Below are 26,799 nucleotides of genomic sequence, written 5' to 3'. Positions count from 1 at the left end.
CTGCTGTTACTGGGTGGAATGTTCTGGAAAGGTTGATTTAATCCTTCTGATTGCTGGTATTGTTTAGTTCTACATATTCCTGCTTACTTTTTGTTTAGTTGTTCCATCAGTTGTTGAGAAAAGAGTGTTGACATCTCCAGAAATACTTGTGGATTTGTCCACTTCTTCTTTCAGTTCTATCAGTTCACATATTTTGTTACTCTGATTTTTAATATATACACATTTAGGATTCCTATATATTTCTGGTAGATTAACTATTATATATAATGTTCTGTCTCTGTTTTTGGTACATTTCTTTTCTCTGAAGTCTATTTAATATTAATATAGTTACTTTTGCTTTTATACACACACACATACACACACATATTACTTCAAAACTGCCTATATTGTCACATTTGAAGTGAGTTTCTCATAGACAGAAAATAGTTGGAAAGTATTTTCTTAATCTGCTCTACCACTTTCTGCCTTTTAATTGGTATATTTAGAACATTTATATTTAATATAATTATTGGTTTACTAAAACTTAAGTCTGCATTGTTTTCTGTTTGTTTCCTCTGCTTTTTATTTCTCTTTTCTTTTGTATGTTAACTGAACTTTTTATAAAATTCCATTTTTATTGGGCACCTGCGTGGCTCAGTCAGTTAAGTATCTGCCTTCAGCTTAGATCATGATCTTTGGGGCCTGGGATCAAGTCCTACATCAAGCTTCCTGCTCAGTTGGGAGTCTGCTTCTCTCTCTGCTCCTCTTCCCCACTCATGTGCCGTGCACTTGTGCTCTATCTCTCTCTCTCTCTCTCTTACAAAAATAAATAAGTAAAATCTTTTTTTAAAAATTCTGTTTTTACTTATAATATATTTCTTTCTGTGACATTTTTCATAATTAACCTAAGCATTACACTATTTACATATAAATTACTATATGATGTCTACTGATAATGCTATTTTACAGTTTGAATGAATTGTAGAAACCTTACCTTTCTTTTTGTCCATTAACTGCCACATTGTTATAATTACCTTCAATATTTTCTATACATACATTTGGAACCACATTATGTTTGTTTCAATTATCAAATGTCATTTAGAATACCCAAGAGGAGAAAGAAAGACTATAATATTTACCCGTATTTTTGCTTACTGTTATTCCTTCCTAACAACCCAAGATCTTTAGCCCTTCTTTTAGGGTAGGTTAATTGATGGTAAACTCTCTTGCTTTGCCTCCAACTGAACATGTTTTGATTGCTTCTTAATTGTTCAAGGATATTCTCCCTGGATGTAAGGTTCTAGTGACAGTTGTTTTTTTGTTTGTGTTTTGTTTTTGTCTTTGTGCTTGAAACAATGTGACACTTACTTATGGTTTCCATGGTTTCTGATGAGAAATCTACTGTTGACCATATAGTTCATGGATTAGAAGAACAAATATTGTTAAAATATCTATACTACCCAAAGCAATCTATACATCTAATGCAAGCACTATCAAAATGCCACCAGCATTTTTCACAGATCTAGAACAAACAATCCTGAAATTTGTATGGAATCACAAAAGACCTCAAATAGCAAAAGCAATGGACAGAAGACATAAATAAATAATTTTCCAATGAAGACATCTAAAGGGTTAAGAGATTTGAAAAGATGCTCAACATCACTCATCTTTGGGGACATATGTATCAAAACTACAATGAGATACCACCTCACACCTGTCAGAATAGCTAAAATTAACAACACAAGGAACAATAGGTATTAGTGAAGATAAGAAGAAAAGGGAACCCTCTTGCACTGCTGATGGGAATGCAAATTCCAGAGTAGTGCAGCTACTCTGGAGAAGAGTATGAGGTTCCTCAAAAAGTGTTAGATAGATAGAGATAGATAGGTAGATAGACAGACAGACAGACTTAGTCAGTTACATCCCTAAAAGTCCGGAGCCTCTGTTAATTTTTTTTCACTCTTTTTTTCCTCAGTTGTTCAAATTGGCTCATCCTCCACTTTTTTCTATCTTCTAGTTTACAGATTCTCTCTTCTCTCCCCTCCCCCATTCTGCTATTAAGCCCATCCACTGAGCATTTCATCTTGGTTATTGTATTTTTTTTCTAAAATTTGCATTTGACTCTTTGTTTTCTCTCTTCTTTCTTTTTCTTCCTTTTTTTCTTTTTTCTTTCTTTCTTTTTTTTTTTTTTTTTTTTTTTTTTTTTTTTTTTTTTTTTTTTGCTGTGACTACTTTTTTGATAAGGCTCTCTGTCTTAACATTTGTTTCAAGAATGCTTATAATTGCTTTTTAAAGAGTTTTTATCATGACTGTTTTAAGAACTTTGTCAAGTAATTCCGATGTTTCTCTCATCTCATTGTTGCCATCTGTTGATTGTTTTATTTGATCAGTTTGAGATGTCCACGTTCTTGATATGATGAATGATTTTCTATTGAAACTTAACCATTCATTTTTATTATTATACTCTGAGACTCTGCCTCTTGTTTAAATTCTCTGTTTTAGCTGGCTTTTTCTGATACCACTCTAGGAATAGAAATGGGAATTCCAGTTGTTATTGCCAGGTGGAAGTAGAAATCCAGGTTTCTTTCCCATTTAGCCTCTGTTGATACCTCAGTGAGGGAGAGATCTCAGTACTTCTGGGAGGCTTGAGAATTCTGGCTCTCCATGTGGTCTGCACTGACAGTTTAATGGGGATGACATCATTACCAATATGTGATAGGTAAAGACCTGAATCTCCATAGGCCTCATCTGATACCACCTCTGGATAGAGGGTGAGAGGTGCTTGATTATTGCCAGGTAGAGTGGTAGTCTAAACTCCTCACTAAGACCATTGAGGGGGAGGTGGTTTGCAGGTCTTGCTACTATGTGGATTAAAGTCCTAGCTCCCTCTCTGGCCTTCTCTGATATTCCGGTATGGGTGTTGGGGCTTCTCATTACAGCTTTATGGAGGAGGAAACACGAAATATGCTAAAGAGTGAAATAAAAGGGATTGTTGGAATAAGTATTTAGTGTTATTACTTGACCAATAGGTTTTTAATTTCATTTTTGACATAATCTACCAAATCTAAAAGGAATCATATATTTTTTTATCCGTAAGTTTCATCCAATGTTATTAAATATATGAATACATATGGGAGTCCTGCAAATGCTCATTATATTTAAGAGGATATCCATCATTGTAATTGTTTTGACATTTTTATCAGGATACTAAATACCCCTTTGTGATCTCAAGCTTCGTGCTACCAAGAAGGCAGAAAAAGAAAGGAATGTAACTTGATTCATTATTAATGAAGTTCAGAGACTTCCTGAAAAATAGTATTTAGGTTTATCCCTTTGGTACCTGCAGGTATTTCTATTCTCAGGGCAAAACAATAGTGATAGGTTGGTTCAAAGGTATGTGTTCTTTGTAACTGAAGAGGAAATATTATGAAGAGATGCACTCTACATTCTTAGGCTAATCAATTTGCAAAAGAGTAAAAATGGACAATGAGAATGTGGGATTCAATTTCCTTACAATTATTCTTGACTGTGGACCTTAAGGGTGTACATATCCATGTTTGAAGATCATTGTTCTAAACAAAGTTTGCTTAAGCAAAACATTTGCCTTTTCTAGACTTTCAGCCTAGAAAGTAATGAAAGGCAGATCTCTTTCACTGACCATATTTAGAATTTGTCTTGAGTGGTAATTGGGAATTAATCCTAATGCAGGAAATTTGTCTTATAATTTCATTTATGTATACAACTTAAATTTATATCGACCTACTAGATTTTAAAAAAATGCCTGAAAAGAAGATAGCTAATAAGTGACTGTAACTGAAATTTGGAGCAGAATCTTAGGATAAGTTGTGCTTTGATAACACTGATGGAGATGAACGAGGAGCCTGTGGCTGTTTGTGAGGAAAGCATGTATGTAATCAGTGTGCATTTATGTGCTCATAGTGCCAAAACACTCTTGCCATTTTTTAGTCTTAGAAAATACACCTAGTACACTGGTTCCAGTGTACCCCCAATGAAACAAAATCAGTGCCTGGCAGAGAAGTGGAGAATTGACATATGTGTGTGTTTATCCCATCCTGGATGGACATCAGAGAGGTATAGTCAGGAAGGTACCATAATCCTTTCAAGCTGCTGTTTAACAGAATGATATTGACCATTGGCTTATAAGTAACAGATCCTTTGATCTCACAGTTCTGAGGGCTAGGAAATCCAAGATCAAGGTGCCAGAAGTTTCTGTGTCTATTGAGAACTCAATTCCTGGTTCATAGACAGCCATCATCTTGCTGTATCCTCACATGGTGGAAAGGGGCAAGGATTCTCAGTGGGCCTCTTTTATGAGTATGAATCCCATTCATAAGGACCTCACTCCGAAGACCTGGTTTTCTTCCAAAACCCCCGCCTCCAGATACCTTCACTTTGGGGATTAGGTTTCAACATAGGAATTTTGAGGGTTGCAAATGGAAGGGGTGTGGCTTGATGTTGTATAAGAGGAAGGGGACAGAAGTGATGTCCTCTGCTCTTCTCTCTCATGTTACCCCTCACTTCTCAAGAAGTGGCCCATCACTTCTCAAGAAAGAAAAGTCAAGGCTATGAAATGAACAAAAAGTCTCTTACTATATGTAGGAATAAGACTTTTATTAAAACCAATAGCTTAAAACAGGTGACAGGCATTGAGGTTCCTGTATGCAGAACAGTTTGAAAGGAAGAAATCATCCATGAAAATCAAATAAACCAACTCAGTTCATGACCTGACCTTCAGAATCATATACCTTTACTCTTGGAGAAATGTTCTTCCATCAGATGAATGGACACAGCATTGTCCCAGTGTTTTGTCTCTGGCCTTGACCTCCTCCTCCCTTCTAATCATCTTCCTCTTACCCTCACTGTTACCCCTTAGTAACCATCATAGTTTCGCAAACATGAGCTTGGTGGGGGTGGGGTGAGTTGTTTCTAGGCTGTAGGACACATTCTTTTATCTCATTAAGAGTGATCTGCAACTTTAGTTGCACATTTAAATCCCTTGGGAAAATTTATAAATTCCCAAAGCATGGGCCATTCTTCATACAAATTAAAGCAGATTATCTATGGAGAGGACCAGGTATGTACAGTTTTTATACCTTCTTAGGTGGTTTGCATTTACAATGGGTGAGAACTGATGAACCAGAACATATCCAATCTAGTTGAACCCTGCAAACAAAATCTTCTCACTTTACAGAGAGAATTCTATGACTCCCCACCACAAAGATGTATCACATAGACTCAGGAGAGGGGTGCCCCTGCCCTAAGCCATGTGATTTAGAGGCCCCAGCTCTGGCCCTCCTCTAGCTGTGCTCTTCTTCATGGGATAAAGAATCCATGTACTCAGGAGATGGGATTTTGGGGGCCCCATGCCCTCCATTCTACACCACACTCTAGGTACCAAAGCCATTGAGTTGGTTGTCCAATAATTCTGAGCCTCCTTCTGGGGTCTTTAGGGCTTCTTGCCTGGGGCAGACAAACAACAGTGCTGTGTCCCTCCACGGCTGCCCAAATGTGCTCCCATATAGGGAAGAACATGTACATGGCTTTGGACATTAGGGCTAGGTGTCTATAGTCATGAGTACACAACCTTTTATAATGGGCTATGCTCTGAAGCTGAGGGTAGGAAGAAGGTGGGGGCAAGCCTTGAGGTGGTGGGTAGTGAATGGGGTCAAGGCTGACTCTCTAGGTGCCTGCCAAGTAGGACACTTTGAGAGGCTGGGGAAATCCAAATCAGAACCTGGCCTTCCCAGTTGTTACAGAGTTATGCTTGATAAGAAAGGAGGATGAAAGGGGCCTTATTTAAGTTTGTTTGCTTGATTTATAGATTTAAGTACTTTAAAATATGGTATTTGTGTTTCCACATTCACTCTTTGCAGGGCTCTGAAAACCTGAGGGTCTGGCATATAACTGCTCCTATCCTGTTCTATTTCTTGGGCCTATATTCTATGGCCAGAAGGTGCTGACCTGAAAAATGCTTTATGACCCTCTGATACTTCTCTCCCATCCTTCATAGGATCCCTGCTCAGCTGACATTTGGCCCCTTGATTCTTCTCTCTAGCTTCCTGCCAGCCTGATTGTAGCGCTTTCTTCTCTTGCATGGGCTCATATATAGTGGTCTACTAAGTACCGAATACATGGGGTTTGGTGACAGAGATGATTTCTGGCGCTGGCTCTGCCCCTTGCCACTTCTGTGACTTTAGGTGATGTTTTTGACCTTTCCAAACCCTGGGTTCTTTGTAAATCAGAGTTATCAATACCCACCTGGCTCAGGGGTGGAAAGGATTAAATGAGGAAACACAGAAACATGTGATGGCTCCTAGCACCATGCCTAGAGGCAGCAAGAATTCAGTAAATAATTACCTCCGTTTCTCAAGGCTAATTCATTTAAAAATAACAGTTCTCCTTTACCTCCTTCATTCACATTTTCTGGACTAAATAACAGAATTATTGCCATTTCTCTTCTTGTGATTCATTTTCCAAGTCAGTTCTGCCTCCATGTGTGCATGTGTGTGTGTACTATGTTCTTCATATATCAGAGTGACCACTAACCTGCTATCAGAAGTCTGAGCACTTGATTTTTTTATGAGGAATAGGGTGTTCATATTTCTCCCTCTGCCAGTATCTCCCCCCCCACACCCCCCACAACTACCACCCTGTGTAGTTTCTCTGCAGTGAGAGTGGTGGAATTGGTAAGTGGATGGAGCTTGGTCATCGGACTGGGTATTTTCAGCTGGTGGCACTCAGTACATGCTGGTAAATTGAGGCAAGATTGACTCCAGTCTGCTGATGTTAGCCAGGCCCTATCATAACCTACATTTAGTGTGTCACAACAACGAAGCCAAAAGCCCCCGTTCAGTACTTTCCTGCATGTATTGGGCCACATGTTGTAAGTGTTTAGTAATTGCTTGTCAGATGAAAATTAAGTAAATGATAAATAATGCAAATAGGAGTTGCAGTCCATTTTACACTCAGTAACAGCTGAGCTGTTACTGTCTTTGTTGAATATTCGAAGAAACTATAGGAATACTTGAAATGAATGAACCAGGAATGAGTGGTGAAAAAAAGGTGTCCTGAGTGGGTAGGATGCTACACTGAGGTGACTTCTATATTTAACTCTTGTGTGCATGACAGAATTTAACCTTCTCATCCATCAGTTTTCCCATCTATAAAATGGGTCCATGGTATCTGCTCAAATGGGAAAATGTTTAATAAAACTAGGTGTTCTGCCGGAGTGCTGTGAATTCTTGGGGGTTGCTCTCAATATAATATATTGATTATCAGAACATTTGGCTGTGCATATACTAGTTCTTAAAAAGGAGAGATATTACTACTATTACTACTACTACTACTACTACTACTACTACTACTACTACTACTATCATCATCATCATTTGAAATTCTCCTTTGTCATTCAACACTTGTATTTGTCTTTGGTCAGGGCTTATTCATTCTGTGCATATATATGGATGGAATAATACTGGCTTTAAATGAGGGCAGGGGGCCATCTCAGTTCAGACACTGTAGTGCTTAATGGGAAACCAGGTCCGAACTGACTGGAAGTTGCCTTACAGCCCTGACAAAAAACGAAGCTGCTAATGTTCTGGCTTAGGCATGGACATGCTTTATCACCACCAAGCCCCATGAACCTCCAATAAAGCAGAATGGAACTGGCAGGCCATGGCTTATAATTGGAAATGGAGAGCAAGTTCATGTAAAAATTAAGCATCAGCGGAACGCTTTTGGACAATGTGAGTTAGGATACGTGTGAAGATGCTGTAACAAAGAAACCCCTAAATATGTGACAGTGAAGAGCTTAGTGAGCGGTCTAGGGTAACATTGCATTTATGAGTCCAGCTGCTGCTGCTCTTGGTGCTGTTTCCTAGCTGTGGGAACAGGGAGAGTCCGGGGCAAGTGCCATGTATAAGAATACAACTTTGAAATTCTACACATCACCTTCACTCATGTTCCATTGACCCAAACTTGATCACATGGCCACAAATGCAGAGGATGCTCTGAAGTATAGTCTCCTGCTAGGAGGCCATATGCCCAGGTAAAATTCATAAAACGGAAGAAGGAGATATGGTCAGTAGGAGACAGTTCAGCATATTTGCCAGAGGAGATCAGTGGTAGGAAACAGATGTGTTCAATCTTACTATTTTTTTCTTTTATGTGTGTGTATTCTAATAGAACACTCTGGTTACAAATGAAGAGGGAAAGAAAAAAGGAGGTGTTATTGTGATGAGCACTGGGTGATGTATGGGATTGTTAAATCACTATATTGTACACCTGAAATTAATTTAATACTATATGTTAACTAACTGGAATTAAAATAAAAACTTACCAAAAACATGACGTATTATCAGAGTACCTGCAAAGCAGTGAGGGAGAAACCATAGAAGTTGACAGGCAGGCATGGCTGGATTGGACCTTGCTAAGATGATGGTGGGAGATGCTTCCCACCCACTAAAGGACCCCTGTGGTTGGAGTTGGGAAATCTTTCACTTCTTGTACTGAAGTGACTTGGCTACCTCTGCATGTGTGTTCATTGAGCCCTACCAATAACCGGATTTCTCTGCTTATTCCTTTTAATTTACACTTGTAGATGAACTGCCTTGGGCCTTGACCTTACTTTTAACAGCACTGTAATTTCTTCCTCCATGGTTAACTAGAAAATTCTTTTGTTGCTTTGAGTCAGGTCACAGGGGTTCTGGGTCACTGGCCAAACTGTGGGGTTAGTCCTTTCAGGTGGTGGTGCTATGGAAAAGGTGGTTTTAGGAAAAGGAGGAAGTGGGAGGAATAGCACCATCTCTAACACATTAACTCCTGCCTACTCAAAGTGCTATTCAAAGACCAGTGCATCAGTGTTACCTAGGAAGTTGTTAGAGATGCAGTAGCCCAGGCTACTCCTCAGACCCACTGTATTAGTTTCCTAGGGCTGCCTCAACCAAGTACCATGAACCAGGTGATGTCGCTACCATAACGTGCCATCTCGCAGTGCTAGAGGCTTGAAGTTTGAGGTCAAGGTGTTGGCAGTGTTGGTTCCTTCCGCTCTCTGTGAGGGAGAGACTGTTGCACGCCTTTCTCCTTGCTTCCAGTGCTTTGCTAGCCATCTTGGGCATTCCAGATGTGTCATCCAGATCCCGCCTTCATATTCACATGACATTGCATTCTCCCTGTGTGCAGGTGTGTTTTCTTATGGCATTCTTTTTATAAGGACACCATTCATACTGGATTGGGTCCCACCCCACTCCAGTATGACTTCATTGTAACACAACTAATTACATCAACAATGACCCTATTCCCAGATAAGGTCGCAGTCTGAAGTACTAGGAGTTAATACTGCAACATATGAAAGCAGGGGCGTGGGGGCACAGTTCAACCCACAACAACCACTGAATCAGAATCCATACTTGCAAAGATAGGTAGATTGTAAGCTTATTAAATTTAAGAAGAAACACCCTAAAGTTCTTCAAAAACTGACATGATAACAACATGTTTCCTGCAACCCTAAATATGTGATAGAAAACACTGTCAACTCGGATCCCTGGATTTTGGCTCTGACTTAGAGACTTTGCGTGCTCAGCCTTGCATCAGGCCCATGTTCGGCAGTCAGTAAATACTTAATGAGTTAAAGAAAAAACTTGCCCAGTGGCCTTTCACATCTTAAAATAGAGATACCTACTTCATGGGAGTATTGTAAGGTTGTATCGTTTATTAGATATATTTTTAAAAAGTAGAAAGTGTGACTGTATCTGTCAGGGTCCAGTCAGGAGACTAAAACAGTTCATTTGAACAGGGAATGTTTTATATAATTATTTTCTATAAGCAGAGAGTAACTATAAGGTCACAAAGAAAACTCTAAAGAAGACTTTAAGGGTGAGAGAGAATATGAAAGGAAGGAACAAAATTCAGAAGGAAGGACCTTATTCTCAGATCTCGTGTTCAGACTTCATTGGAGAAGATATGGTTGCCTCCCACTGGATGGCAGAAAGTTCTCATGGAGTTTCTGGAGTTGGTCAATAGTCCTTGGGCAGAAAATATCCTCCTTAGACTAGACAGGTGGGTCGTGGTAAATGGGACCACAGAGAAGGTTGAGGTTCTGGGAGCCAGTTTCCAGTCTAAATCAGGAGGGCTGCAATGAAGTGGTCACTGCCCTGGACCCAGCCCTGAGCACCAGGGGAATGTGTGCACCACTGGATACCCCCATACAACACCAGAGGTAGCCCTGTGGTAGAGAGGAGACAAAGAGAAATGGAAGCACACCAGCAGTAGGGAAGAAAAGACCCTTCCTTCCACAGTGCCCCTCCAGCACCCTCTACTGGCGTCATTCAACATCATGCCTGTGCTCCGCCCTGCATCACAATTACTGGAGGATACATTTTGGAGCTGAGAGGTAACAGATAACTGGCACAAATATATGCAAATATGAAGTCTTTTCCCCAGTACTTACATCAACTATGTTTGCAGAGAATAAGGGAAATAAAAGGCTCAAAATAAGAAATGTGGAATGATTAATGTTTCATCAAATGTACAAGGACTTTAGTCTCCCAGCTTTTCTCTAGTTACACACACATAAAACCTGCTTTGTCCACCCACATTACCTCATATGATTTGTTGAAGGGGGTCAGGGGTGACATGAATTTTGAAGGGAGAAGTTGCTTAAAAAATTGTAAATGGAGCAAATATTGATGATGGTACCCACCTGTCCATATACGTGTGATGTGATACCCAACTCATCTCTAGGGACCCACTCCGTTCCGTTCCCTCGTTAGATCTCTTCCTCTGGGTTCTTTTCCTTAGGCTGTTCTCCCCAGCTTGAGGCCATTTCTGCCATAGCTGAGCTCAACTACACAATCCTAGGCCATACCATCATTGCCCTTTAACTGCCAGCTCCGTGCAAATGACTCACAGACATTTCCTCTAGCAAGGCTGTTCTTCTGAGCTCCTATACAAAAGTTGTCTTGAGGCTGATCTTGAATGTCTCAAAGAGACCCTAAATTCAACATCTCCAAGCCAAATTCATTTCTGTCACTAGCTGTCCTTCTCTCTCATAGAATGGTAACTTCTGTCTGCAATATCTTTTTCTCTTTTCTTCCTTCTATAGGATTTCTACTCTCCAGTTGCTGGATCTTCTCCCCTAAACATCTCTTAAATTCGTTTACTTCTCTCCATCTACAGCAGCACAACAAAATTCAGGTTATATCCCACATGACGTAGATCACCAAAATAGCCTCCCAGCTACTCTATAAGCAACCAATCTGGCCTCTTAATATGAGTCTGATTATATCACCCTCTGCTTCTATCCATCTCCACTGCTTAAATATGGCAGTGGCTTCTCACTGCTCTTAGGATAAAGACAGAAGGCCTTCCCATGACTCAAATTCCTGCATGGTCCAGTTCTCCTTCACCTCTAAGTCTGACTTCATCTCTAGCTCTCCCTTGCCCTTTCTGCATCAGCTACACTGGCTTTTTTCCAGGGCTCAGTCCACTCTTTTAGGCTACATGGTCTTTGCAAATGCTGCTCGAACTGCCTGGGATGCTCTTTGGAGCTTGTCTTAATCACTCCCTGGTTACTCTGTCTGTTTCAAAGGTCCCCATTCTGAGCTTCTATAACCTTGTGGGAGCTACTTCTACCCAACAGCACTTTTCAGTGTTAAGTGTTGTATTTACTAGTTTGATTATTTGATCGATAATGCCTATCTATTCCTACACTCTAAGATCGACTTGGACAAGATACACATTCATTTTTTCCTCAATATTCTCAGTGCCTATTCTAGTGCCTCCCTTTGAAGCAAATTAATGGGTATTAATATTCATGTGCTAAAAATTCTTGCTAAAATTCACTCACCCCCTCATTTATCCCTTCAACAAATATTTATTGAGCAACTATATGAGTTTCCCAATGTGTTAGGGATTGTGCTTTCAGAGCTGAACAAAAGAGACAAGAATCTTGCTCTCTTGCTGTGATTACCCTTGTAGGAGAGGACAAAAAAAAAAAATGTATAGCCATAAAAAATAGATTGCAGTAAGTTCAACAAAGAAGGCAGAATAGGGTGGTGTGATTAAAAAAATGAGTATGGGGCTCCTGGGTGGCTCAGACGTTAAGCCTCTGCCTCTGGCTCGGGTCATGATCCCAGGGTCCTGGGATCGAGCCCAATGTCAGGCTCCCTGCTTGGAGGAAAGCCTGCTTCTCCCTCTCCCACTCCCCCTGCTTGTGTTCCTTCTCTCGCTGTGTACCTCTTTGTTAAAAAAATAAATAAAATCTTTTTTAAAAATTAAAAAATTTTTTTAAAAATGAGTATTAGAAAAATGACATTGTAGGAAGAGTTTCATTGAGTGAGCAGGCTCTCTGAGGAGATGTATTTGAGCTGGACTTTTATATTAAGAGGGAGTCAGCTCCTGAAGGGAGCTCCTGAAGGTGAGTTCCAGGCAGAGGACACAGCAAGTGAAAAACCCCTGGTATGGAAATGGGTTCTGTATGATGAAGTAAGGGGGAAAAATGAATGTGTTATCACTCCCAGGATTAACAAGGGCAAGGCTTTGACCCAGAGGCATACATCTTAGCATCACTGAATGTGAGGGTGCCTTAGAAAACCCTATTTTTCAAAGGGGGAGCATTGGTACTTTGTTGGGACAATTTGTGTGTGTATGTGTACAGGTCTGTTATTACAGTGCAAACTGTGTATCATTTCTAGCTTCACTGCTGTGCCGCTTCTCCTAACCCAGGGTCACCTCGTACATCAAATACCATCTGAATGCTATTCTAGACATTGGGCAGGTGGAGAACCTGCCTGCTGGCTCCTCCAAATGCTAGCAGATATGCCCAGACTTTCTCGATCCCCAAATACCAGCGTTCTGTCCATGTCACACACATACATGTCAGTAAGGAGTGGTATTGGTCTTGATTAGAAGTACTGGAACTTTCTAAGTACTGGAACTTTCTAATTTCACAGATGTGGAAACTGAGGCCTTATAAAGAGAAGCAGATATGTGGCAGGACTCGGTCTCTTTGATTCCATGTCTACTGTTCTTTTTTTTTTAAAGATTTTATTTATTTATTTGACAGAGAGAAATCACAAGTAAGCAGAGAGGCAGGCAGAGAGAGAGGAGGAAGCAGGCTCCCTGCTGAGCAGAAAGCCCGATGTGGGGCTCGAACCCAGGACCTGGGATCATGACCTGAGCCGAAGGCAGCGGCTTAACCCACTGAGCCACCCAGGAACCCCAGTCTACTGTTCTTTTATAAGAGCCTAGCTCTCATCCTTTATTTTCCTCTCCCTCGTCACAGTTGTTTTTGGCAAATGAAAAACAAGCAAACCAAAACCTTAAAAATACTGTGTAAAAAAAGAATTTCCCCCTTATTTTCCTCTTCGATAAATTCAGATTTCTATGCATGACATTTTCTTTTAATGGTCCTTATCTATGCTTTGAGGGAAGGTAAACTTGAAAGCCTACCTTCTGTTCAATACTGCTCCAGACAAGGAAGTTTAATTTAATGCAGTAAACATTCTTCAGTTGCTCACCGCAGCCTGATGCTGTTGGTAATATTTAATCTGCCAAAGCACATTCTATATTATCATTCGGATACAAAATAATTTATGACTATAACTCCCTGTGCATTTACATGAGTAAATCACTTGATATTTATAAGAGGATATGATTGCTGTTTAATTTTTTACTTTGCTTAACTTTTTAAATGTCAGTACAACTTCAAATTCATATTTATTTTAGATTAACCTTGCAATTAAAAAATAAGAGATGGAAGTATATGCTGTGTGTGCATGTGTTTGTGAATGTCAGAATTGCATGTGGTGTCTTTGGAGATCTTAAATCATAGAAAACCATCAATTTGTGAACTTGTCCCTTATTTTTTTAAAGCAATCAACATCACCTAAAGCAAATTATGTCAAATGAAATGAGTAAGAAAATTGGATTTTGCCATATAAGGGTTTAATAATAATAATATCCACAAGAAAAGCTTATTTTTATAAAGTAACCCAAAAGGAAATTATGCAAAAAAGCATTGGATGATGACAGCTTCTTGAGAAAAGTGTAGAGACCTTCAGTGTGTTTTCTTTGAAGGAGATAATGCTCATCTGTGTTTGTACATTCTGTGTATTTATTAGGAAATCAGCCTCATTAATTTTATCATGTCATCGACAGACAGATGCATACTTATTTTTGTTTACACGTTTATATATTCATTAAGTGTGATAAAGAGATAATGGGAATACTAACATTAAGGCTGCATTATGTGCCATCATAGTTCCCAGGGCTTTGAAGTTATTCTGACAATTTTTTAGTTCTGGTGAGACCACAAAATGTGGGATCAGAGTTTCCTAGTGGCAGAGAAGTTTTGATAATTTATAAAGCCTACTTGTATCAGGGAACTATTCTAAGGAAGAGCAGTCCTAATGAAATGTAATTTTAAAACTGAAACTGATCCAAAAATGTGTAGACAAGAAGAGGTCTTTTGCAGGCCTGCCTTAATGCAAAATTTTAGTCTGCAGAAAGTACCCCCAGGGATTGGAGTATATCCAAAGTGCTTGAAAAATTTGCACCTTTTTCATACTTTATTTTTGTAGATACTTTCTCGTTGCCAGTGAAAAGTTGAATCTTAGCTCAGTCATTTTAATCAGTGACAATTGAGTTCATATAATTTAAAGGCTTATGTGTTTTTTTTTCCTGTTGTGATAAGGAAATCTATTTTCCAATGATTTGCTTTATCTCATACATTGAAAAGATTCTTAAGAAATAATCTTAAAAATCCCATCAGTGTTTTCCAAAGTGAGTTTCCCATAGGGTAGTTCTGTATGCTCTTGTGTTAGCATTTGCTAATTGCTGCATAGCAAATTACCCTAAAACTTAGTGGTTTAAAACAGTGTTTATTATCTCAAAATTTCTCTGAGTCAGGAATCTTGGTATGGCTTAGCTGGATCCAATGGCTCAAGGTATCTCAAAAAGCTGCAATCTAGGGGTTAGTTGGGTCTGCAGAGGTCTTAAGGATTGGCTGGGGGAAGACCCACTTTCAAGTTCATTCATGTGGTTGTTGGCAGGTTATAGCTTCTTACTGGCTGTGGGCTAGGGGCCACCCTCGGTTCCTTGTCAAATGGGTTCTTCCATAGGTTAGCTCACAACACGTACATGGCTTCATCAGAATGAGCAAATCAAGAGGCAGAAGAGAAGAAGAAAATCACAGCAACTGATAACCTATTCTTGGAAGTGACACCCCAGTTGCCTTGCCTTATTTCTCTTCATCTGAATCTAAGTACTTGGTCCAACCAACACTCGAATGGGGAGGTTACCCAAGTGCATGAAAATCAGGAAGTGGGAATTGCTGGGAGACATCTCAGAAACTATCCGTCATAGGTCATAATGTTATAAGAGTTTGATAATTAAAAAAAGATTGTGAAATTCCAGAGTTAGACCAAGTTTTGTCCAGGACTTTCACAGTTTTGAGCCTTCTAATTTGGTTCTGAATCTCTAGGCGGGAAGGGAGGGGAGTTCCTCATCCTGTTTGCATAGTCTCTTTTGTTGAAGGAGGAGAATATTTAACTACTTTTTCTCAGCACATTTGGAGAAATGCTGTCCAGTACGTTCACTTGATGCACATATATGACATTACTGAGGGCTAGGGAGTCGTCTTGCCATTGGCTGCGAAACATGGACTCAGTGCAAGTCACCTGAAACTCTAAGGCTCTTGCCACCTTATTAACTGCCATAGGTTTACTTATGCCACCACCATTATGACTTCTTTTGGTTCATCTTCTGCATCACCCACTGGCAACATAAGCTCTACAAATGAAAGATAGTGTATGACTTGATGTTGACCCCGTTTTTAGGAACTGTTGTGAGCCAGCCATCATGTCTAGCAACCCCTGGTCAGTACTCATTCTTCAGCCTTTCTGGATGGCAAAATCCAGACCGCTAATTCTGCCACTTCTGTCCCTGGCTCCCTCCCCCATCCCTGCAGGAGTTTGGAGAATCACCAGTACCCACTTTACTCTAGAAAGAAAGATGTTAGAAACTTCACAGTTCACTTTTAAAAAGGTTGCCAACTGCTGCTGGAAAACATGTTGACTCAGTGTTTTTACATTTTGCCCAGATCGCTCCTTTAAAAATGCATCTTCTGTGCTTTGGCAATTCATGTATGGAAAGATTACATTACTATTTAACTTTTTGTTTGGACCTTTAGTGGCCTGTGTACTTTGTTCTTCTCAGACAGAGGCCTTGACCTCCTGGACTTGACCATTGGTGGCTGCATCTCCCTCCCTATTGCTCGAGAAGGTAGCGTCCTTAATGGGTTCTGATCATTGGCGGGTGGAATAGTATGTCATGCGAGTGGGTTTGGGGCAAAAGTATAGTTATTGATAGATTATGGTTACATGTCTGAACACATGAAGAATTTTTTTTTCTGTATTTTGGCTTAAAAATTAATCTTTTTCTCATTTTCTTCCACTTGGGAAAAGTATTCTGTTTGTCCCTGAGGACAAAGAAGAGGGGTTTAGGAGAAGATATTTAGATGGTACTTATTTCTTTGATGTTGGGCCTGGTTCTTTGTAGCAGTACTTATGAATTAGGTTAAATCTGGGGTGTGTGTGTGTGTGTGTGTGTTGTTTCTCCACAGGTTTGTGCTTCTTTCTTCTTCATGACTCCTGTAGTTTTTATTAGCCATTCTTTTAGCAGAATGATACTTAGCATGACACAGTGTGAGTCTTACAACAGAAGCCCCTGGAAATCTAGAAAAGGATGGTTCTTGGTGGAATTTCACTTCAGCACTAATCTATGGGTGGTTGACGCATCTAGAACTTTCTTCCTTTTTTTTTTAAGATTTTATTTGTTTTATTTGACAGAGATCACAAGTAGGCAGAGAGGCAGGCAGAGAGTGAGAGAGGAGGAGGAAGCAGGCTCCCTGCTGAGCAGAGCGCCCGATGTGGGGCTCGATCCCAGGACCCCGAGATCATGACCTGAGCTGAAGGCAGAGGCTTTAACCCACTGAGCCACTCAGGCTCCCCTAGAACTTTCTTTAGTTCCATAAGTTATTAAAAACTGTAGTAAATTATGGTTCTTGCTCCAGATGCTTTTGACAATTATTTATTTATTCATTAATGACCTTTGAAAATGAGCAGATGTGTCCATTTGCTCATTTTGGTTCACAGCCCATTCAGCAACCGGTATTGCTGTGTGCATGTTTCTGTTATACATGCATCATATAGTCCAATATACTGAAGACAGAGAGAAACTTACAATAAAAACATAAGATTGCTGATAGCAATCAGTATGCCTGGAGCTCATGGTGACTTTAGCATTATGAGTATGTTGATAGCATTACATCTGTTGTGTCTGAAAAGTGCCAGGAAATGATGTTAATTTATAATGAGGGAAGAGTGAAGAAAGATATGGCAAGGAAAAATAGTACACAGTAGGAGATAGTCAACTAAATAGCAATTTGTTAAGTTTTATTCATATCCTATAACAAAGTGCTGTCAGACTCTGGTTTATAAATCAACGATGTGTGTTGCACATCTGTACTTCACGTGGAAATAGAGGACTGTTCTAAATAGGGATGTTTCCCTTTTGTCTTATGGAAAGCATTGGTGTATATCTAGGTATTATGTGGGCCAATCCAAGGATTTGAGTGCAGTAATAGACTAATACTATTCTATAAGGCCTCTGGCTACCAGTGAACTTTGCAAGGCAAAGGTCAGGTCATAAGGCAGAAAAGCAGAGGGAAAAGAGCAGAAAGGAGGAGGCAGATGGTAGGAAATAATAGAGAAAATGATGCTTGTAGTTATCACAGTTGCCTCTTAATTTTTAAAATTTTGAATGCCTACATGTTTGAGAAGTTTATATTCTTTTTAAAAGTATCTTTTCCCCTTTCCTTTTATTTTCATTCCTTTCACTTCCCATCCTACTACCAATATGCCTTTTTTTTTTCCTTCCCTAGTTCTTCATTATCAGTATATAGTGTATGACTAACACCACTAGGTTGGAGAGAGTATGCTCTCCAAATAACGAAACAGCAAAAAGTTTACAGGATGTCGAGATGTAGCCTTAAGGACAGAGAGAGTTTTTACCTATGCCTGAAAGAGCCCCTATCCACACTCCATTCTTCGTTTATTGCTGGCTGTTCTTTGAAGATAAAATTTTGGAAGTTCATTTCTTAATCCAAGGCTTTGATCTATATAAATGCTCACTGCATATTTGAAGCTGGCATCAGTCACTTCTATACTTAGAGTATATTGGGAATGTTTTAGGTTCAGGAGTGTTTCCTGAGTCTGAATTGTGTTAAGTAGAGTATGTTGATGTGAAGATCCAGGCAAGGGAGAAAATGACAAAATAAGTTTTGTGGGTGTGACATCTAAATGCTTGGCCCTGTTCTAAGACCAGCCCAGAATGTCCCTGGATGCTTTTATCCAGTGGCATTGTATTAGGTTACTATTGCTGCTGTAACAAATTAGCACAAGCTTAGTGACTTAAAGTAACACAAATTTATTATCGTATATTTCTGGAGGTTCATATGTCCAGAGTTCATCTTACTGAGCTAAAATCAAGGTTTTTATAGGGCTGCCCTTTTTTTCCTCTCGAGTCTTTAAGGGAGTCCATTTCCTAGCCTTTTCTAGCTTCATAAGACTGCCCACATTCCTTGCCTCATGGTCCCTTTCTTCATCTTCAAAGTACCAGTGGGCTCTGTCTCTTGTTTTCTGCAGATGGAAAAGATACTCTACTTTTAAGGACTCATGTGATTTAAGACTGAGCCCACCTGAATCATCCAGGTAATGGCCCCCTTCTCAAAATCTTGAGTTACATCCGTAAGTCCTTTTTGCCATGTAAGGTAAAGTTCACAGGTTTCAGGGATTAGGATGTGGCCATGTTTGGAAAAGAGATGGCAATTATTCTGCCTACCACGGGCAAACTAACTAGAAAATAAAAACAAAAACAAAACAAAACAAAACAAAAAATGAACTCTTTCTGACCTGTATCTTGTGCTGGGAATTGCTTTTTATTAAACGGCCTCAGGTAACAGCACTCTCAGTCCAGGTCATATATTTCTACCAAGACTTAATGCTGTTTCTCTGCTGTGATCAATGGAAACTAGTTGCCTCATCAACATCCCTTCTGAGCTCTAGCTGAGCTAGCCACAAGAGAAATCCAAGTAAAATCTTTGATTCCTTCCTGATGCTTATAAATTCTCGATTCCTACCTCTTCATCCCCAATAGGATTCTTAAATTTTGTAAGCCATTATCATGGCTTGCCCTCATGGGGGCAGTAGCATTTGGGGGAACTTCAGCCACAACTTTTCCAGGCCTCTCCCTTTTACAGAGGAGCAGACTAGGACTCAGAAAGGAAAAGAAATTTGCAAAGATCATACAAACTTAGATCTGCAGATGCCCAGGCCTGGGCGTCTGTGACGTACTTCTGCCACACAATACCTAAGTAGAGATGACTCAACATGGGCCTCAGTCATTTAAGAAAGCACTCATCGGCAAATTTTCCAGATAAGAGTGCAGTGCAAATAGAGAGCATTTGTACTAACCAAAAACAAATCAGAGGGTGCTTTTCTTTTTTCCTTTTAAAAATTAATCTTTAATTAATCGGAAGATATTGTAATGGAAACATGCCTTTATGTGAGGCATATACCTTAACCAAGATTTGGAGAGAAGAAGAATCATACAGAGAAATCCATGGGAAAAATCTCATTATGAATGGTTTTAAGGTCTGGCCATAGAGTTCCGGTTTCCCTGTGGCTCCTAACTTTAATGGTGACGTCAGTGACAAAAGATAATATGCAGGCTATCAGAGATTTGGGTCTAAATATAGTCTCATAGGAAGTGCCATATTCAAGTGTTTTTGTGAAGTCCGTTTCTCTAAAACGCTGTCTCCTGTGGTCCCTTAATTTCTAAGTTGTACAAATTTCTTTTGCAGCTGTGATGTATGTTTCTGAGAAATCTGGCTGTTTGGTTGTTTCCATTGATTATTCTTTCATAGATGAGCTGACCAGGGAGGAAACAGAGGAGATGGCCAGTTTCCATGACCTAAAATTCCACTTGTCCCAACCCATTTAATACAGGTTACAACTCCTTTGGCGTGTTGACTGCTAGGTGTTCAAATTCACAGTGGCCTCAAGACTTCCTCTAGTAAAACATCCTTTTCTCACAGTCATAGTTGACACCATTCAACATGTGAAATCTGATAGTGTTTTCCCAGACTACCGTGCCAGGAGATGAGCACTATTGTGCTTTCACTGTCCAAAGAAATAGGCAGATGGCCATTAGATGGCCATAAAAGTGAAAGGTGGGAGCCATGTAACTAGTTTAGGAAAAATTAAATAAAATTTGATAATATTTTACTGACATTTTATATCAATAGTCTAACAAATCCTAGCACCGATTAGATCCTTTTCTGCTTTTTTTGGCTAAATTTCTGGATTTAGTAGCTCTCATTCCCCCCGAGAAAGCATTTATTCAGTACTCACCATGTACCAGGAATGGTATTCCGGACAGGTAAGATATGGTCCCTGCACATCCTTTGAAGAGACGGAGTTTAATTTGGATGAAGAAGTGAGTTGCCCATCTACCAAGTCAATTGTCCTTCTTATACCCTCCTTCATCTTTTCTTTCACTCCTCCTTGGTTTCAAATAGCAAAACAAGTAATACTGCTCTATTCTCAGCTTCAGACATATTTTTAAAAATTCATCCTAGAGTTGAGACTAGACACTAAGGACTATTTGAAGAAAGCTGGAAATGTGGAGAGTAACAGAAATATTCTTTTAAAGCTAAAACCGCCTCACTAATCCATCTCTCTGGGGGGAGGGGAGGATAGGTATTACCTGTTTCACCATTGTAATGTACGATATGGCAACTAGACTGCACTCTGATTAAGGTATTTCAGCTCCAAAGATACCTTGTTTGTTTTCTTGAGAACAACTCAGACTTTAGAATATGGTTAAATAAAACCAAATATGCACATCTTTTATTTCTCTAGGACTCTAGGGATAAAGTCCAGGCCTAAGGAAAACAAGATTAATTGGCCAGTCAGGACCCCTTCTAGAAATCAGAACTATTCAGAGTGTAAGGACCTCGAAGGCTCTACCATAATTCAGTTTGGTTAGTGACTCTTTCCTAAATTTATACCTTGAAAACATGGGCTTTCTTGTTTTCAGAAGGAGTTTACCTCCGTTGCTTATAATCACAAATACGCATGGAATCAAGGAATTTCCAAAAATACTTTGCAGGTAATATCATCTGTCTTGTTTTTACCCAGATGAAGAAATGGCCTCATTTACAGATACGTACCTGAAATTTTTAATGTCTATCAAAAGTCATACAACTACACACTGGCAACAGGAGGTTAGAAATTTGGGACTACTAATTCAGGGTTATTTCCACTGGAGCACAGGCTTTACATAAACCAGAGCCACCTTATTTGCATCTGAAAGGGGATCCTCTTGCCAAATGATCGTTATGATTTAATTCCTTTTTGTTTCTCTTCCTTTTTATCTTCCTTTCTTTCCTTTTGTTATTTTTTTTCTCTTCTGTCTCATTGATGAAAAGAATAGAAAAAAAATCTTTTTAATTGGCTTATGTATAGAACTACTCTAGAAGTCCACCTCTACTTGCTACTCCCATGTCCTATAGTGATAGGAAGTGATTATGGACATGTTTGTAGGAGGGAATATGTATGCAGTGATATGTGAGTGTGTTTGCAGTGTGTCAAGTGTACATAGGACTTTAAGTCCTTGATGAGGACAACTTCATCTCAAAATCACTGTCTTCCTGAATTCCCAGGGATCAAACTTCAGCTTTGTTTTGTTGTGAGTGCTTCATAGTTCATTAAAAAACCAGATAAACAAAACCTGTTGACCTTTATCCTATAAGTCTTAATATTAATTCATAAGTATTTCTTGCTCTCTGTTCCCCTTCTGCTCACACATACACCAAACACCCAGTATGATTAAGGAGAATGTAGTTATAATCTCAGGGTTAGTGAAAGGGAAAGTATTATAAAGAGGTATATTTGGGCTGGGAATTTGAACAGTTGGGTTCTGGTCTTGAAGAGTCCCTGAGAAAAACATCTTCATTGAGCCCTTGTATAAATCAGATAGATGTTCATATATTCTCATTGACCTGTCTGGTCAAAATTCTTTCAGTCTCCATTTTAGAAATGCAAAAATTGAGGGTGCCTGGGTAGCTCAGTGGGTTAAGCCTCTGCCTTTGGCTCAGGTCATGATCTCAGGGTCCTGGGATCAAGGCCCACATCAGGCTCTCTATTCAGCAGGAAGCCTGCTTCCCCCCCCACCCGCCGCCTGCTTGTGATCTCTCTCTGTCAAATAAATAAATATTCTTAAAAAAAAAAGAGAGAGAGAGAAATGCAAAAATTGAGCCTCAGTATAAGAAGTGGCCTGTCACAGAGCTAGTAAGTAAAAGAGATAGAATTCAAACATAGATTTTCTGATTCCAAATGCCAGGCCAGCATAATCCGTCCCCCCGCCAACCCCCACCCCGATAGCGCTGCCTTCTTGCTCTGTGTTCTTGGAAACATCGCTTGGCTTTTCTGGGACTTGGGCTACCTCATTAATCAAATGGTAGAGTTGGGTTTTTACCATTTCTAAGGTTTCTTTTAGCTCCGGGGATTGTATAAGGTCATTTCCTTTTCCTCCTCCTCACTCCATTCCTTTGGCATGTATCTGTCCCATCACCAGAGCTTAATCATTAAAAATGAAGATGGTATTGAAAGTAATGTCTGGCCATGAGAACACGATCTGAATGTTTTCATTCTGACCTCTAAATCAGTCTGCACATCTTGCCTGTAGAACAAAATCAAAGGGTGGGGTGTGGGGGTGGGGAGGGACAGAAGGAGGGACCAGGGACTTTAATTATATTTTTAAACAATGGATTTCCATTAAAATTGTATTTTTCTACACCTCTGGAAAATTACATTGCAGATGAGATAAATGCAGCCTCGCATTTAAATTAAGGTTATCTTTAGGCTGGTAATCTCATTTGCTGTTTAGCAATTTTAATTCAAGTCAAGACAGTGTAATTAGTGCCCTCAGCCAATTGCCATTCCTCACTGCTTTGTAGCTGTATTTACTGCTGTTAAGACAAGACTACTCGTGTGGAAAGTATAAGTCAACATACTAAATTATTAAAGGTGGCATACATCAACAGATACTCCCTGTGCATGCTGATACTTCAGCTTTGGAGGCCTTCCATCCTCATGTCCCAGGGAGTCTTGGTACCATGGGTGGCCAATGTGGCCTCTCACTGTTCTTATAGAGAGAGAAATTAACCAGAAATGCTATTGTTACAGCAGATACACTAAGTTTAGCAAGGCTTTAAAGCATTTTTAATCAGAGACATAACTTGATTTAAAAATCCCATTTCCTTAAAAAAAAAATCCCATTTCCTGTTATATGACAGGTGTTATTTTCACACCAAATTATGCAGGTTGTGGTGGTGGAGAGGGTGATTGGTGGGTGTGTGCCTGCATGTCTATATATGTTCATATTATAGCTTAAAACTATATTAAACTATATTAGCTGGGCAGATATCTTCAGGTCATTTAAAAAAAAAGATTAGGAAATTCATGTCTTAAGGTTCTATTTATACTATTGAGATGACATTGAGATGACAGGTAACCTTTTGTTTATTGGATCTGAGGAAAAAACCCACACATTTTTATATATATACACATACATACACGCACTTTTTATCAGTTTTAATCATGTAGATTAACAATGTGTACTTGTAATTGACACATCACTGTGTGTGTGTTGTTTAGTTGCAGATTCTTGCTGTGAAGAGTGAGTTATATTCAAAATCAAACATAAATTCAAAATTGTTTCTCTTTCATGGTACTTACTAATGGCTTCAATGAAGAAAATCTACATTTTGTCTTCCTTTTTATATTTAGGTTTCTTGATAACCCAAGTTTTATCAGTTTGCATTCCTCGCGGTAACTAGCAGACTTGCAGATTCTTAGTAAATATTTATTGAACTCAATTATGTAAAGGAACAGTTGACTCTTCTTGACAATAGCTTTCTAATGTATGAATGTTCTCCCAGTTGTATAGTCTGTATATTGAATTTGGTATGTCTGCTGCTTTTCACCACTCCAATAGGAGTATAAGCATATTTACAGACAGACAAATCTGTTGCCTATTTGAAGAAAAGTGTACCACTTAGAACTTTCTTACAGAAATATTAGCATTGTAAATTTGACTTTTATGCCCTAGGGAAGAAAAAAAAATCTAAACAGCCTACGATACATTCATGTGATATTTTGGTTTGTGAAACTTGATCTAACCAATTTGAAAGGTAAACTTAAAGATTCCATTTGGATAAGGATAGAATTTATTAATTCTAATAACTCAAGTTAAAATTTACACACTTAGTCCTTCTGATTGGCCATCAATGACTTCTAGAGATAATCAAGTGTAATGACTCATCTAAGCCGATAGTGGAAAACCAGAAAAACATCTTCTTAGAATCAGAATATGATTTAGAAAATAAAAAATATAAAACAGGTAAGAAAGAAGTTCATTACTTTTGAAAGTAAACAAAGAAGGAAACCTAAGTGTTTTTTTCTTTTCCCTAGATATTAGTGGAATGACATGAAAGATACTGCTCATTATTTTGCTAGATGCTTAGGAGTAACACTGTGTTGAGAACAAGCTACCTTGAAACTGTAGAAGACAAGGTCCAGACATTTTAATACCCACAGCTCTCTACAGTTTGAGAAATTGGATTGCATCATTATAAAACAGTGGGTGAAAAAAAACATTATATTGAATACTAATAGATATATTATTTTGGTCTGTTTGGCAGGATACTGAAATTACATCTTTGTGCATGTCTTTCTGTTATTTGACCTGATCTTGCATCCTTTTGTAAGATGTGTGTAATTTTATATGTTCCCAAGAGAATAATAAAAACATACACCCAGATTAAGTTAATGAAGAATAATAATAATGTGCCTTTGTGTCTGCCCTGGGTTAGTTAGTTTTCCTGGAGTTGGGTCTCATAGCTTTCATCTGCTGGTTTAGCTCTTCCTGATGTCTGAGACTAATCTTATTCCTAGTTACAGGATATTAAATGAATTCCAAGCCATCATTTCAGCCAGCTCAGCATAGGGTAGCCATGCTATTTCCTTTGAACTTGTGTCCCACTCTAGTAACTGCCAGACTCTGGATCACCTTATATGCAATCCCAGCAACTTGCCCTTCACAACTGAGTCTCTATTTGGCTCTCTTGGCACTACCACAGATTTAGTTGAAAATGGAACTCCACTCTGCCCTTCCATACACTAATAGGCTCTGGCACTGATATCAATTTTCCAGCATCCTCAGTGCCCACTGTCTCTCACTTTGATTTCCTTTTTTATTGCTTGACTTTGGAGCTTCCTGTTGAAAAGTTTCACCCAGCTGCTGGAGCAGCCACTGACTGTGCCTTACTTCCTGAACTTCTTGGAAACCACCTGCCATCACCTTACACCGAGTCACCATAATGTCTCTCAGAACTACTGTATTAATTTTTCCCTGCTTTCTCTGTTTGCATCTGCCCAGTACATTCTCCAGCTTATAGAAAGATCACTTAGAACAGTACATTGCATTAAGTGGCTTCTCTACTCAAAACCATTCCATTGGCTTCCTGGTGAGGTTACCAGTTCTTTACTGTGCCACTAAGGCCTACACAGTCTCTCCCATGACTAATTCTCCCAGGTCCTTCTCTCCCTTATGCCTTGACTGCTTTTAATCCTTACACTTACTGGCTTTTACCTTGCTGTATATCCTTTGCACATATGACTCCCCATCTCTGAAGACCTCTCCCTTCTAAATACTTTGAGTTAATGCCTACTCATCTTTCATGTCTCTGTGAATGTATGATATCCTTGGTATACACCATTATTTTCTCTCTGAACTTTCTATTCACAGCACTTAGCACGACCTGTAATTAATTGTTTATATGTGTGTTTCTTGCTTAATGGCCATGGCCAAGCCACCCCTACATTCATTCTGTCTGATAAACAGTTATGACTGTGACAATAGCCACTCCAAAATACTAGCCAGTCTCACACTATGAGAAAATACTTAGAGAATAGTGATATTTTATACTACACAATTTGGGATTTTGATTGGTAATTTCTCTGCCTTCTGACCACCACTCAGGTGCATGGAATAAGCTGTGTAGAAACAAGCTAATGAAAGTGTTGCTGGTGTGAGTCCGTGATAGAGTCACCATTGTTAAGATTCAATCATGACACAAGAGCATCTACGACGCCTCAGGAAGTGATCTCGCCAGTTACATCATGGCCATGTTCTGCTTATACCCTTGCTTGAGGTCTTTGCTCTTTCAGATTTATAGGAACATGGGGACTTCAGAAAGGGGATTGCTTTCAAACTGATTAAATTGCTGGACAACAATGTCCATGAGGAGATGAAGAAATAGTATCAATGAGGCTAATTTAGTGAAATGAATGAAAACCAAGCTAAGATAAAATATTCTTTATTATCTTGAGAATATGTCTTTGTTGGATAGATTGAACCTGTGCTTAATAAGCCATAATGTTCACCTCTCTTCATTTTATGAGATTTTCATTTAATATGACTTTTTTAACATTGCATTTTTCAGTCTTCAATGTGTGAAACTGTTTTTAACCAATCAAATTAGAATCAAATTTGCAAGTGAAATGCCACAAGATAGAGCAGTATATTCTCTCCTGAAGTTGAAAAATGAAACATCTTTCATTGCCGAAATCACTAATTTTATGACCCCATCCCAAAGTGCTGGGTAGAGGATTT

At 39.1% G+C, this 26,799-nt stretch overlaps 1 protein-coding gene across 8 annotated transcripts in view; it reads left to right on the top strand.

The window, feature by feature from the left end:
- Positions 1–26,799, top strand: part of CTNNA2 (catenin alpha 2) — a 1,136,606-nt gene that overhangs the window by 643,081 nt on the left and 466,726 nt on the right. The window contains exon 1 of one of the 8 annotated variants that reach the window (XM_047745916.1): positions 18,744–18,770. The exons of the other annotated variants lie outside the window; for them this stretch is intronic. The gene's annotated coding sequence lies outside the window, so the exon portion shown is untranslated. Of the gene's footprint in view, positions 1–18,743; positions 18,771–26,799 lie in introns of those variants that run through there. 8 annotated transcript variants of the gene reach the window in all.

Source organism: Lutra lutra, chromosome 9 (genome assembly GCF_902655055.1).
Source record: "Lutra lutra chromosome 9, mLutLut1.2, whole genome shotgun sequence".
Lineage (NCBI taxonomy): Eukaryota > Metazoa > Chordata > Mammalia > Carnivora > Mustelidae > Lutra > Lutra lutra.
The sequence above is the reverse complement of the archived record's forward strand: the minus strand, read 5'-3'. Positions and strand labels throughout refer to the sequence as shown.